Below are 16,591 nucleotides of genomic sequence, written 5' to 3' on the forward strand. Positions count from 1 at the left end.
CAGCTAACATAGGGACAATTGTGTCCCTTCCTTTAGGGACTTAATACACCTGAGGGAGAACGCTATGTGCAAACATAGAATTTCCACAGAAAACTGCAAGCACTGAAATTTTAAGTATAAAATAAGCAGTTCCCTGCCCTCACTTATCGCAGTTTTTCCATTTGTAAATAGAGTGTTGATCCTTTAAGAAGGCTTTCCAGTTCTGAAATACTTAAGACTAGTACTTAATCATCAGCTACCTGGAGCTATGACCTGTACCCTCACCGGAAGGTGGGCTTCCCAAGACATCAGTAGAATCCCACTGCAGCTTCCAGGCACATGGTAGAACAACGAATCTCTATTAGTGTCATAAACTTACTGTGTGTTTGCAATGGTAAACATCTCACCTCAACAGGTGACTTATGTCTGCTTTTTAAACAACTGCAACAGATGGTTGACACTTGAACAGAATACATAATTACTTTGCAATCTAACACTTCATTCTTATTTGTTCTTTCTCAAAGGACAGAAGCTGTGCCTTATGCCATTGGGTCTAATCAGTTAGTTTAATCAGAAGCAGTGTTAGGAAAGCTCTCAAGAGAGATGAGCTGTGGGAGGATTCCTAATCCCAGCCTTTCGGGGACATTAAAAAAAGCTGGTGGGGTGGGGTGGTGGAGAGAGAAATCTTAGGACTTTTTAAAAACGCATGCCTCATTCTCATTTGTGTTCCAGATGAGGAAAAAGTTTTTATACATGTTTTTTCTCATTTCTTCCATTTCACCTCCCTTAGTCTCAATTTCTTCATCTGGGTTTGGAATCCCTAACTCAGAGGCTGCTCTGAATAGTAAATGGAATAACTCCTGGAAAGACCTAGCATAGAGCTTGGCATATAGTGGACACTCCACAAATATCGCTATGGATAAATTTAGGTGAAACTAAAGGGGCATCAACTCCTTCTTGTTCTGACACTGTTAATGCGATTCAAGTTAAGTCCATGCACCCGCCCATTCAACCTGTGACCTTTCTCAAACCCACATTTCAGGAAGAAGCCTCCATCAATATTTCTCTCCCTCTTTTATGGAATCTCTTCTGCAAACATTGCTTCTCCACACTCTTAACCAAGGCAGCTCCTAGGTTGGCATAAGTCCCTGGAAGCCCAGAAATCCATCTACCCTTCTTTATTCAACCGTTCTTTTTCTCCATGCGAATCTATTCCAAATTCCACTCCCTTTGCTGATTCAAGAAATCTTAAATCGAATATGCCACTCCTTCCAAAGTTTACATTTATAAAATAGTGCTATTGTCACCTTACTTGTTTTATGTGTGATACATTCATGGGGATTTTGATATTCACCTATCTCAAGCTTGTCAGAGAACTATGCTGTTTCAGAGAACAAAACAAAAATCTATGACTGAAAGGCAGAGGGTTGTCAAAAAATGGAATTTGGTGTATCAGAAGAAAACAATTCTACTTCACACAAAGTATCCTAAAGCTTTCAGATGACCCTTGACCAGCGATAATACCATATTTATTTTGGAAAAGATTACATGCCATCACCACACTAAAATTTGGTAATCCAATGAATTTATGCAACTCAAGAAGGCAATGGAATTTAAAGTCTTTAGGGAAAGGGCAGCAAAGTACCATCTAGAATAATTTACAAAATGTAAAGAAAAGAAATTAGGTAATATAAAACATATAGAAAGCTAATTGGAGGGGTCTTAAAAATTCAATCACCATAGAGGAGAAATGCATATTTATTGAGTTCTATGCTAAGTAATTCACATATTTCACACACAAGAAATGTGGTAACATATGCAATGTTCTTAGCATAGAGGGTGGCATGTAGTGAATGCTTAGTAGAGGCTGAGTACTATCATCTCACTCAATTTCAGAAACATTTCTGTTTTGCTGATGAAGAAAATTGGTCTCTGAATATATGGGCAGCCAGGCAAACTTCACAAAAAGAGAATGTGGTGAAATCAGGATTCCAAGTGAATCTTCCAGACATTAAATATCATCCATTTTTTTCTGCTATGCTACATGACTTGCCATTTGAGCTAAGAAAGAGGACTTTTCTTTCAGAGAATGCCCCATTACTCATTCACACCCTATCTTGGCAGATGCAAACACAATTCCATCAGAGGTAGAAGACGCTCAAAATCTGCTTCCAAGTGATACTTAAGCCCATTGTGAGAATTTTAGTGTACTTCAAGTATATTCACTCTTTCAACAAATATATAATGAACATCCTACTGTATGTCAGGAACTATTCTAGGCACATTTGCAGCACAACATCCCAGAACTCCTGCTCATCCCCTCTCCAGAGAAACCACTCTTCTGATGTCTATCACCATATATTAATTTTGCCTGTTCTTGAACTTCATAAAATTTGAATTAGACAGGTTGTACTCTTTCTTGACTGGTTTCTTCCACATGGCATTTTATGCTTTACTTTTAATTTAGCATTATATAATAAATGGTTTCCTTCAGCAAATTTCATTCAACAGAGATTTATGGAATGCTAACCAGGTGACACACACTGACGCAGACACTGTGCAGGAATATTCACTATACCTAGTGTTATTCAACAATATATTGAGGTTGCAACAAATAAGATAAGAAGGAAAATTTTTTTAAAAAGACAAAACACTTGGAAGAGATTAAAATAATCTCTTGTTTTGATGGTGAGGTGACTGCTTACCTAGAGAATCTTAAAATATTATACTAGAATTAATGCAATATTTGGTAAGGTGATGAAGAAATACATTTAACAATAGTCTTTTTCTGTTGTAACAATGCACTTCTAGAAATCAAAATCGACTTTTTCATTTTTAAAGGTATTATTGGGCATGAATGCCCATATATTTGTCTTTCTTGACACATAGGGATAAATACGTTAACAAAAGAAACAAAACCCTTGACCTCATTAAACACATATTCTAGAGAGGATAAATAAAATATAATCCATTAACACAATAAGTAAAATTGTATGGTAGGCTATAACTTGAAAAGTATGTTAGAAGTGAAAAATTAAGCAAGGTAGGGGGAAATTGCCAATGCAAAGGGGGTACAGTTCTAAATGGAGAGATCATACTCTCAAGCTACCTTAATCAAATCAGTATAACACTGGATGGGGAAAAAAAGGTCATGGAAAAAGAAAAGAAGATCCAGACTTGGCTTTAAATATGTACCATAATTTAAGGTATAATAGAGATGTTATTTTAATTTAGAGGAAAGAGAAGTGTGCTATTAATAAAATAAAGCTGGAACAACCACTATCCATCTAGAAGTTAATAAAAGTGGACCACTCTGCTATACTATGCAGAAAAAATAAAGCCCATTTAGGATAGAGACCAAACCTAAACGTAAAAATAATGATAATAACAAAATGATGTAAAAAATCTCTCAGGAAAAACTAGAAAGATAATGCATCCTTCATTCCTACATATTTACTGCACCTTGTTTATGCTCGGTGTTTGAGGCACATAAATGAACAAAACACAGAGTTCCATGTTTAATAAGTAGCAGACAATAAATAACAAGCAAAATAAACAATTATATGATTGATTTTGTCAGGAAATAACAAATGCTATAGAAAAAAAGGAATAAAGAGCATAAAGCAGTGAAAGAGAGGCTGTGAATGCTGAAGCCAGAGTGGGTGGGTAGAGAGTAGGTCAGATTACAATACTAATTAATGCCAAAAGACAGGACTGAAACTGTGGCACTTGAGCGAAGACTTGAGGAAGGTGAACTAATTATTCAGGCAGATTCCTTGGACCAGAGAACCCTGAGCAAAGGCAAGAGTTGATATAAAGGTTCCAATGTGGGAGTGTGCCTTGGGTCTTTAAGGAAAAGCAAGGTAGGTATGTGGCTACAAGAAACTGAGTGGGGTGGGGGAGGGGGATCGAGAGATAGAATTGAATCAGGTCACATAGAGCACTGTAGGCCCTTTTAAGAACTTCATGTATAACCATTACATCTGAAAAACTAGAAATCAAGCCCTATTTGACAAGATAGAAATTATAAATCTTACTGATTTACATACCGTAAAAAAGGAAATAGACAAAACAATAGATTTGGAAAAAAGTATTTGCAGTACCTAAGATTCACTATATCTATACTATACACTAAATAGAAAAATGCAACAAGAGTATTGAAGACAATTCACAAAAGAAAAAAACAGAAGAGTTCAACAGGTATATGAAGAGTTTATCTACCTTTCTAGTAGTTAAGTCAATGAAAATAGTGACATATGGATATATGTCTGTAAGACTGGAATAAATTAATAAAAAAGCTATAATTCTAATCACTGGATAAGATTCACAGTTACACTTCGTAGTAGACATATGAATCAATGCATTTTAAAGCAGTTTGTCAACATCTAGTAAGATTAATGACATTTATGGAAACTATAATTTTTTTAAACCTTTGTAAGTCTTTTTATCATAATCAATTCAAATATTTATATAAAATTTGACTCTACAACCTGATTTCGTGTATGTGTGTGTGTGTGTATGTGTGTACAAAAGAGTGCATGTGTGCACACATACTCACATAGGTATTTTTGGATGGGCTCAACATTGGAAAAAAATGCCCAGGGATTTTGGCTTGGGCACCAGAACCCTGGTTTAGTCAAACTTGTCTGTTTTGTTTTATACATAATAATATACATATAAGCATGCATAAGTATATATATTTTTAGATTTATATTTCATATATATGCAAGTAATTTTGGCATAAAAATTCAAGCTTACAAAAACAGGCTTTCTTTTATTCCAATATTCATTTTTTGTTGTTGTTGTGGAAACTAAGGCCCAAAGAAACAACCAACTTTACAGAGTCTGTGAATAATAAAGCCAGACATAGCTCTTATTCTTCCTTTTTTAAAAAATCATGCCAATGTTCTTTCTGGAAAAAAGAGCCTGAGAATTTTGAATTAGATGTGTTCACATAATATATTGCTTGCTTGTCTTCTCTTAGTCCACTCTACATTTTTTCCACTGTGTTCCAGAGTCTCCCAAACTTTTTAAAGTTTATGCTTGAAATAAAGCAGCATGCAAAAGTTCTCTGTACTGAGGACAAATGTGTTGATTATTGTGTTATATTTCCCATTATAGGAACATCAGAGAGAAATATCTGGACAACAAGTGGCCATGGAGTAGAAATGGAGAATTACTGGGAAATGCATGCAATTCTGTGGACAAGGGACAAAGGATTCTGAAGGCACTGATGCCAAAAAATTCATATCAGAAAAGAGCAAAGAAAGAGGATTTTGTCCCAAGATTTTTTTTTAGATGACAAATACAAATATCAACAAAGGTCCATAGATGTTTTAAATTTTATTCCAAGTGGAAAAAAATTCTTCCAATTTTGTTGAACACTTTCTTTAGGCAATAAAGCTTACATTTATTTACAACCTCACATTTAATCATCCTGATCTATGTCTAGATTTATATAAAGAAAATAGCCAAGACCAAGAGAAGAGAAGCAACTTGCCTAAGGTCACAGAGTCAGCTATCAGCACTTCCAGAACTGGACTTGTATGTTCTGACACATTCATTACCCCATCCCTTTCCTCACGGAATAACCTGGGGTGAGATCTTGAATGACTGCAAAAAATGGAGAACTCATAGTTCCAGGGACACAAAAGTAAAACGAAAGCATTTTCAAATATACCTACTATAACTGAGCAGAACACATCTTCTGCAATGCTGATATCAGCTTTTTATTTCTGGACACAGATAAAAGTTACATGCTGTACATCACCACTGAGGACATAGCTTCTTGAGGGTAGAAGACTGATGATTCATCTCCTATTATTTTGTATCTTTTTGACTTCATAATACATTTTTTTTTTCACTGAGCTTTGAGCACTTTGAAACCATGAAATATATCTTTGATTTTTGGTCCTTGGGGCAAGCTTAATATGATCACAAAGTAGATGTGGATAAATGAATGAATGATTGAATGAATGGGTGCATTTCCAACTTACAAGTGCAAAAACACTTCTACTTGTGGACATGCGACCTCAGGAAGTTGTTGGTGACTCCCAAGTGCTTAATCACTGAAATCACTTATTATCATATATGTGTGTGTATGTGCACACTGACAGTCACTTCCCCAGTGTTGTCAGTCAGAATCATTCAATACTTAGGGCACTTTATGTTTTGGTATGACTTCAGAATAAATGTATCTTCTTGAGCCACTGATAATCTTTGATTTGAAATACAATTTGGGGGAGGCTATCATAGGTCAGTTACTATGCCAGGTGCTAGGAATAAAATAGGCAAAAACAATTTTTCTACATGTGCAGAAACTCAGAGATAAGTTTAGGACAAATACGTACAAGGAACTAGAGAGCACTAAGAAGGGCTTTGGACTTGTATTTGGATGTGAGACCTGAAGGATGAATATAAACTGTGCATTCAGAGACAGTGGGCATAGGAGTAGACAGTGGACTATTTGGGGAAGCTTTTACAGACTGATGGATCTTCATGTGTGAATGGCACATGGTACATGAGAAGATCTGAGAGAAGATATACTTCCATGAATGTGGAGTGTCTATGTTTACTTGGAATGATAGGAAGAAGGAGATAAAATCTGAGAACAAAGAGAAAATAAACTCTGAGAGATAGGAGAAAAAAGCGATAAAATCTGAGAATAAGCAGTACCAAATCGCAAAGAGCCTTGTAAACTTAGCCTAATATCTTATACTTTATCAAGGGCTTTGAAGGTTATTGAGTGGTTTCAAGTAGGGGGTACAGTGTTATCTTCAGGTTGCTTTTGAGAAAGGTTACTCTGCTGTGTGAAAACATGGTGAGATGGGCAACACTGAAAGGAGAAGATATGTTTCTTCATCTAAGATGCTAACACAGTTGGAAACCAGCAGGGTGTGTTTGAAATGGGTCCTGTTCCATTTGATACAACAGTGCAGGTAGGATTTGAGATAGAGCCAAACACAGAGCCTGGCACAAAATACACATGCAAAATATCTCAGTTTCTCCCCACTCACTTCTAATTTCCTCCTTTTCTCTTGTCCTATAATTTTCTTAAGTGCTATTATAGGTTGCTCATGTTATGTCTGTTTTATGTATGTGTGTGGGAGAGTGGGGTAAGAACTGGCCTATCTACAGTCAAATCTCCAGGCAGCACCAAGTCTTTCAAGAATCACATTCAATTTCTTATCCGTAAAAATACCAAACGGTGGATGACGCTGGTGCTGTGGGAGGGCCCAGCGGGCCTTGGGGCCCTGGAATGGGAGGCCGAGGTGGCTTCCTCAGAGGCTTCAGCCGAGGGGTCCTGGGCCGGGGCCAAGGCCACAGAGCTCACAGAGGAAAGGCCAAGGACGAGGAGTGGCTCCCTGTCACCAAGCTGGGCCGCCTGGTCAAGGACATGAAGATCAAGTCCCTGGAGCAGATCTATCTCTTCTCTCTACCCATCAAGGAATCTGAGATCATTGACTTTTTCTTGGGGGCATCCCTCAAGGATGAGGTTTTGAAGATTATGCCTGTGCAAAAGCAGACCTGCGTTGGCCATCAGACCAAGTTCAAGGCATTTGTTGCCATTGGGGATTAACAACGGACAATGTGGTTTGGGTGTCAAGTGCTCTAAGGAGGTAAGCCACTGCCATCCGTGGGGCCATCATTCAGGCCAAGCTCTCTATCGTCCCAGTGCAGCAAGGCTACTGGGGCAACAAGACTGGCAAGCCCCATACCATCCCTTGCAAGGTGACTGGCCGCTGTGGCTCTGTGCTGGTGTGCCTCATCCCTGCCCCCAGGGGCACTGGCATTGTCTTAGCCCCTGTGCCCAAGAAGCTACTGATAGTGGCTGGAATTGACAACTGCTACATCTCTGCCAGGGGCTGCACTGCCACCCTGGGCAATTTCGCCAAGGCCACTTTTGATGCCATTTCCAAGACCTACAGTTATCTCACTCCTGATCTCTGGAAAGAGACAGTGTTCACCAAGTCTCCATATCATGAATTCACTGACCATCTTGTAAAGACCCCCACCAGAGTTTCCATGCAGAGGACGCAGGTGCCAGCTGTAGCCACCACATAGTTTTATATGAGAAAAATAAAGTGAATGAAGCCGGTTTTTAAAAAAAATCACATTCCAGCTCTTTTAATGCCCTTTTAATTTCTTTTTAGTTCTATTTTGAATAGGACTCTCTCCCTCCAGGTGTTCCTTATCATGGGTGGGAAGAAAGAAAGGGGAGAAAGTTATGATTGTCCTTTCCTCCAGTCTATGAATGTGACATTGTTCTGTCCATATACAATCTCCCCAATTTTCAGGTATACACAGAGGTCAAGGAAGACATTTTTATCATCCTTTCCCTTATATGTCCTTGTTATCTGTGATCTTCTTAAGAAGAACCTGTGGTGGAGTAGTAAGTTGACGAGGTCCACATAGACCTGATACTATTCAATATTCATTAACTGCTTCTCTCTTTGAGGAGAAGGAGGTAAATATACCCTATCTGATCAGATGGTATTATGGTTAATTTTATATGTCAACTTGACTGGGCCACAGAATGCCCAGACATCTAGTTAAACGTTTTTTTCTGGGTGTGTTTGTAAGAATGTTTCCAGAAGAGATTAGCATTTCAGTTGGGGGACTGAGTAAAGCAGATAGCCCTCCCTAATGTTGGTGGGCATCATACAATCCACTGAAGGCCTGAATAGAACTAAAAGATGGAGGGAGGTTGAGTTTGCTTTCTGACTGAGCATTTGAGATGGGACATTGGTTTTCTCCTAAACTTTGACTGGGACTTACACCATCATCATTCCTGGTTCTCAAGCCTTCAGACTCAGACTGGATTTACACCATTGGCTCTCTAACTCTCTCTGTATAGATATCCTATTTATTCTGTTTCTCTGGAGAACTGTACTAATACTGATGTTGAAACAGGAAAATTATGTCAAAAGGTTGTTATGGAAGAAGAAAACGTGTTACAGTGAAACAACTTTCACTTCCATAGTTCCAACTGCTCTGGAATTAGGGGCAATTTCTCCAGGGATGGCAGCTTGACAGCAAATGGCTGAGTCTCTGAAAGGCTATATGATCACTTTTCTAAGTAAACTGTGGAGCGTCTCTTCATTGAGATAAAATGCACAAATCCAGTTTAAAGGAATGCTACAACCCCCATCCACCTGACAAACTATTGTCTTAAATGTCAAACAAAAATATCACACTTCTATGAAACTTTTCTTAATCCCTCAGGTAGAGAATGTTCACAACTTCCTCTGTGCTCAAAAAATCTTTTTTGTACATTACACAGTACAAGCTTGTATTATACTGTATAATTTAAATTTTAATTTGTGTATCCATTGGTCCCAATAGTATCTTGTGATTAGATTATGATTTTATCATGTCCTCTCTCTGTATATTCAGAACTTTCACATAAAAATAGGTGGTCAGCAAAGAAAAAAAAAGAAAAAATGTTTTTTTAAATTAATGAATGAATCAATCCATACAGGCTCTGAGAAATGCCTCCTAAGAATTATTTTTTAACTTTTTATTTGGAAATAACTATAGACTCATAAGAAATTGCAAAGACAATAAATAAAGGTTTCCTGTGCCCATCACTCAGCTTCTCCTAATGGTAACGCCTTATATAATTATTGCATATTATCCAAACAAGGAAATTGATATTGGAGCAATACAATTAACTGACCTTTCTTGGATTTCATTTGTTTTTGTATGTCCTAATTTTTCTTTTTTTGTTTTTGTATGTCTGTGTATATAGTTCTATGAGATTTTATCACCTGAATGATTTGCAGAATAGAAATACAGAACTATTTTGTCAGCACTAAGAAACTTCCCTGTGCTCCCCCTTTATAGTCACACTCTCCCCTTCTTACCTAATCCTTGATAATTATTGACCTGTTCCCCATTTCTGTAATTTTGCTATTTTGAGAATATTACATAAATGGAATCATGAAACATGTAACCTTTTAAGACTGTAATTTTTCACTCAGTATGATGTTCCTGAAGTCCATCCAACCTGTTGAATTTATCTGTAGTTTGTTCCTTTTTATTGCTGATTAGCATTCCCTTGCATGGATATACCAAAGTGTGTTTAGCCAGATGCCTAAGACTTTTATTTGATCTTCCCAAGTTTTCTATCATTACCACCTAATGCTTATACTTCTCATAGATGACGTAATTAAATATCTCCTCCCCAGGATTCTTTGTGTAAGTGCTTCCAGTCAACTTCTTTTCTATAAGCCATTTCACCTAATCTGAAGTCCTTACTGTGCTAGGGAAGAATAACTAGACATCCAACTTGGCCCTCTATCATTCTACAATGCAGCACCAGCAATAGCTCTTTCTCAGTAGTAAGGACATAATATTTATAGACTCTTGGCAAAACTTTGGAACTCTACAGGTTCACAGTAAGTGATTTTGGTAAATGTTCCTAATTCACTCTAACTCCTCCTGCACACATTAATCTTGTACCCTAGGGTTTTTTGGCAACACACTTTTAGATGTTATCATAAAGAATTTATTTCTAAACCATGAATAACTCAGTGAGTCTGAGAGTTTGCTCTTCGTGGGGAAATGTTTTTAAAGCAAAATCAGTGATATTTGAAATAGCTATTGCAAGAACTGAATTTAACAAATCAGTATACACTTACAGTTGCACTGATAACTTGGGGTGGGGGAGATGGTTGTGGCCTAAGTGGGAAAGGCAGCAACAGCATTTTCTTACTCCAAGTGGTGGAGTGGGCATTTTTTCAGTACAATAATGATTCAAACACACAAAAGGAATCCCTATGATGCTAAATAAGGAACACTTTGTGTTTTCTTCTCTTTTCTTTTCTTTTCTTTTTTTTTTTTCCACTCTCACCCAAGATTAGGGGAGAGAATGGAAAAAAGTAATGAGAATCCAACTCGGCGAAAGTAAAGTACTTTCTCTGTTAGGAGTACAAAGAGAGACGTCCCCAGGACTTTCGTGTATATTCTGGAAGGAAAGCCTGCTTCCAGAAATGGCAAGCTTAACCTTCTCAAAGTTTCATTTTCCTGAATTATCAAGGCTCAGTCTTGTTCTTTTGTTACTGAATACATCTCCCATAGAACTCAAATGCCTTTTGCACTGACCCTGGAGGGGATGGTGGAGGCAGCAAGGGAGTGGGTGAGGAGGGAGACAATGTATTTCATGTTTCTTATAATCAGTTTCTTTCAGGGGCTTCTTCAGGGACTACCTGATCCTTTCACAACAGTTCTCTTCCTGATCAAGGAAAAGAAATGTGATCTCACAGTCTCCTTGTAGCTCTCCTTCATGGAAGTGATTTTCTTGTTCTGAAACCGAAATGATTTCTAGGGCATGGCTGAAAAGTAAGCATTCTTGGCTTGTTTTCAATTTCTTCATACCCAGCCATGACTGGAAAATTGCTAAGCAGTCTTTCTCATGGTTTCTTTTTGTTTTTACTATTCCAGTTCCCTTTATATGAATCATTTTTCACTGCAGCAGAAAAAGTGAGGGAGGGAAAGGTAACAGTGCCAGAGAATATAATGTTTGGTCTCTGCTGAGTGCTCTAACTCAGATGGATAGTTGGGAGCATTTCTAGCTGGATTTCTGGCTGGAAAGGGATTTTAAAAATTACAGAAACTGAAAATAGCCCTCATGCTGATGGCCAGGATTAACTAGAAGTAGAAGTGCACACTGCCTACAAGAATGTTAGGGGAGATTTCCAGAAGGATCTTGCCCAAGAACCTCTTCACTTGGCCTCTCCAATTTTTGAGTTCAAGATTAAAATAGATGTTTTATAATCTCTTAATATCTGTGAAACACTTTCTATTCCATAAGAGGATAGGATGGGAACAAAATCATGGAATTTTCCAACTCTTGGTGCATGTAGTGAGTAGAAATTTGACTTAGAAAGAATTGGAATTTGTAGGCAGGCCTGACTGTACATTCTCACTTTGTTATGTATCAGTTGTTGATTTTTGGAGAATCCCCATTACTGTTCTGATATAGGACACTGAAATGCTACCTTTCTCACAAGGCTATTGTGGTATTAAGATGTGTGTGGAATATCCAGTCCAGGGCTCAGCACATGGGGCTCAATAAAATGTAATGTCTTATTGGAACAGCTTAGCTCTAGTACAGGCCTTAAAAACAGTCTGCTCATGTTTCTTCCATTTACAAACAAGAAATCAAAACCTAGGAACAAGAATTTACTAACACAGAAAGTTAGTATTAGAGACCTGACTCCTTGGCTACTATACGTAGAACAGTTTGGACTTACATTTATAACTTCTGTGTGTACACTTTTAAATATTTACAGTACATAGATAGTGTTTATAATAAATAGCTTCAGTGTAAATCTGGCATATATCTAATAACACAAAACCATAAACACAGGTAAAGGATGATGACTACTCAAACGAAAATAAAACAGATTCTGTTACATCCAAACCAAAGATTGAATTCAATATCAGGTTACAACATGAGTTCACTTATTTTTATCATACTCAGCCTACATCTGACTTTGTTACCCAATACATATTATGCTGGGACTGTTATGTAACAACCCTGAATTCAGCTGTTGTTCCAGCAGATGACATTAAAACTCCTTCAACAACCCTTAAGAAAACACAACAAATGAATTTCATTTCCTTAGGATTTCTGGCAATGATTGAAAACTTATTTAACATATGTCTAGAAAGACAAGCTGAAGAAGAGGAAAGAAAAATGATTATTCCACTTATTAAGTGTATTCCTAAGCTTACTTCAAAATGATTGGATTGACAGTTCCCATTGGATGATGGACACTTATGGCCCATTGCCTGTGACCTCTACAGTGACTGATGGGAAGGTCAAAATTGGCTATAAACATACACAGAGGTTGAGGTAGGTATAAATGTTTACTCATGACTAGTATTAAAGATATGATTTAACCTTTTAAAATGCATCAATTACATGATACATAAGCAATCTCTTATATCTTCTCTAAAACATATTACTTAAATAAAATAGAATTTTAGCCTTATAGATAGCTTTCACAACAACTTAAGTGGACTGATGGTCAGGAGATTTTTCTTTACCTTTTTTAACAAATTTTTAAGTGTACAGTACAGTATTGTTAACCATATGCACGTTGTTGTAAAGCCGATCTCTAGAACATTTTCATCTTGCATGGCTGAAACTCTATACCCTTTGAAGATCAACTCCCCATTTTTCCCTCCCCCCAGCACCCAGCAACCACCATTCTACTTTCTCCTTCTAAGAATTTGATTACTTTAGATACCTTATATAAATAGACTCATGCAATATCCAAAAGAATTGAGATCAGGATCTCGGAGAGATATTTGTAATTCTCATGTTCACGGCAGCACTATTACATTATTACACACAACAGATGGAAACAATCCAAATGTCCATCAATGGATTAATGAACAAAAAAGCATGGTATATACATACAGTGGAATTTTATTCAGCCTTAAAAAATCATGAAATCTTGTCATATGTTCTAACATAGACAAACCTTGAAGAAATTATGCTAAGTGAAAGAAGGCAGTTACAGAAGGAAAATTAAATGAGGCTATTCACATGCTATATTTTAGCATCATGACCTACTTTTCCCTATGAAACTAAGATTTTTTAAAAGATAAACCAAAAAAAAAGATAAACCAATGTTATGTTCTTTCAGACAGGGAAATTCAGAGACTACGTCATTAATTAAAACAGAAGTTTGTGCAGACTAATTATCTAAATGTTTCTCATGAAAGATTTGAGATCAACTTCTTACGGAAAATGTAAAAATGATCAGGAAGAAACATCTTCAAAGTTTTATTAGTGTTATATAATCTAAAGAAGAACTTTTGCTCTTTGGGCTTCAATTTTCTTACTGGCCAAAAAACAAAACAAGCAAACAAACAAAAAAAAAGGAGGTGTAGCTTGTGAATCTCTAAAGGGTCTTGACAGTTCTAAAAGTTTCTGGAAGTCAATCTTGTATGGAATCAAAAGATTTTCCAAAGGATCTGGAGTCTGAAAGCCTGGATTTGACTTTGACTTTGCCACTAAATAGCTTTGTGGTCTTTCATAGTCTTGGTTTCTTCATTTATAAAATGATGCTGATACCAGCAGCCTCCCAGACTTCTGAAGTGTAAATCACATGACACTGCTGCGTATATGAATGCATCTTTCACTTCCTAAAAATATGAGGATTCTCCAGTGATTCTATTATTAGTATTAATCAATAGGATATATTAATCCTAAGGGCCTGGAAAACAAACATGATGGTCTCTAACAAGATCATGCGCATACTGGATTCTTTCTACCAGGGGCTTTAAGTGAATCTAAATTTGGGAGGATCTCAGAACCTGAGAATTATAGGACCTGTAATTTGAGATCTGAAAATTCTGGAATCTCAGCGGAAGTTAAACCAAAGGCAAGGTATGATTCAAGATACCAGATGAGGTTAAGAAATATCATGAATTACTGGGATAGAACATATTTCTAAATACCTATTTAACTTATTTTAACTTATTTTAAAAATGTATTCCCATACAGACTCGATGACAATATTGATTTCAAGAATTAATCAAGGAGAATGGATGAATGGTTGCTCAAACAAGGGGCAAGTGACGTGCTTGCCCCTTGCCTAAGTGATTTACGCATATTATTTTGTATAATCTTCCTGATAACCCTATCAGATAAGGATGTCTATTCTTATTTTACAGATGGAGGTACTGAGATGCCTATAGCCATGGAACAGAGATAAGATCTGAGTCCAAATGATCTATCTATCTATCTATATACCTTCCTATTTCTGTATCTATATAATAATTTAAGAAAATAAAATACAAATCTTATTTTCATATTGGTGAATCTTGGTCAAATAAGAGAAAGGGTTCATCATAAGTGAAAGTTAACCTCAGGATCACGCATGAGTAAAAATAAAGAAAAAATAGGAGGAGGGAAATAAGAAATCTGAAATAATTTGTTGGTCTAATAGGCTAGTATTTCCATGAACAATATTATCAATAATAATAATAAACCCTTTTATAGGCTTGTATAACTCCATGAGAGAAATAAAAAAAAGAGGGGGTATAACCGAGGTACATTTTAACACTTGATTCATACTTCATTAGAATAAATCAATTCTTAGAATTTCCTCAGAATAAGGTATCTTATGAAAACTCCAGATGCTCCAGCAGTAATTTATTTGCCTTACGGCTTAGTTAATGGCTTTTGGAAGAAGACAGAACCTGACCATATGAAGAAAGACAACATAATTATCTTTGCCATCAGAAAAATTTGGTAAAATTTTAAAAAACAGTGTACATGTAAAAACCTATGTGAGGAATATTCAGAGAACATAAATGATACAGCATGAAGACATATTTGTCCAAAGTCTATCCTCTTTTATGAAGCCTATCTATTCTTGGAGTCTTTTCACTCCTTCCCGAACTCTGTTCCTCAGAACTCACTGTGTGTCTCAAGTAGACTGGATCCCTCCTCTCTAATTATGGTTGGAGATTTCTGAATAGATATATGGTTCTCAACCACCACTGTAGGTATGCAAAATAGCTCCTAGACTTTAAGCATTATACAAGCCAGGTTCTGAATTATGGAATGAGGGTTTTTTTTGTTTTGTTTTGTTTTTTGAAATGCTTTCCTTACTTCTCTCCATTTCTGGAAATCTTAAGTAATTTGGCATCTTGTCATATCTTGAAGGTCAGGCTGACAGCAATGGACATGCTCAATTTCTTTCTGATTTCCCAAGGAGATTCATTGATGCACTATATTTTTAGTGTGTGATTAGGTCCCTCACATTAATAACAGAATACAGACCATCTGTAATTCTGATTATTAGTCTGTCTTGAAAAATGAGGGGATTCATTTAACTAGTATTGAAGAACTAATTTGAAATTCACTAGCAATTCATTTTTCCCAGTTATACATTAGATTACAGGTCACTGAATTTGAAATCAGCCTGGATTCTTAATGCACAGGGGGAAAACATCTGCTAAGAAACTACCTACAAGTAGCTTAAAATATAAAAAGATAAATTCCTCCATTATAATTAAGGAGACATTATTTCCTGAGATTCTATGGACTGACTTAATGTTACATTCTTTTCTTGGAGAACATTCAAGCAGATGCACATCTGTAAATATTGATGAGGATGCAGTGGAAAGAGTATTGATTTTAGAATCAGAATAATATAAGTTCAAATCCCAGCATTGTCTTTTAGTTACAGCCAGATATTGGAAGACTTATTTACTTAACTTCCCTTATTCTCAATTTCCTCACTTACAAAAATCAGAAAAAGACTTTTAGACTTACAGAGAGCTTTTCACCTTTACAGCTATCAATCACTTCTTAGCTCACTCTTTTCTCTGCTTATGTCCCTAGGGGTGAGTGCATGTGTATTTGTGTGTGTGTAACTATTCTGTAAGGATTTGTAACATCATGTACATAGGTTTGATGTAAGAATTCAAAGAACTGATGTCTATAAAACCCTTATACTGGATGAAGAATAATGATATGCTGATCAAGAGAGAAGGATACAGAGAAAGATTTTTTTTTACTAAGAAGGTAGAAAACTTATAAACAGGGCATAATTGGTGGCACTGTTCCATAGATAAATTTACT

General features: G+C 36.5%; 1 pseudogene; it reads left to right on the plus strand.

Moving 5' to 3' along the window:
• The first annotated feature begins 7,174 nt into the window (after window positions 1-7,174).
• LOC103082135 (40S ribosomal protein S2 pseudogene) lies at window positions 7,175-8,043 on the plus strand (annotated as a pseudogene).
• The last annotated feature ends 8,548 nt before the right edge of the window (window positions 8,044-16,591 follow it).

This window comes from Lipotes vexillifer, unplaced genomic scaffold (genome assembly GCF_000442215.2).
Source record: "Lipotes vexillifer unplaced genomic scaffold, Lipotes_vexillifer_v1.1 scaffold504, whole genome shotgun sequence".
NCBI lineage: Eukaryota > Metazoa > Chordata > Mammalia > Artiodactyla > Lipotidae > Lipotes > Lipotes vexillifer.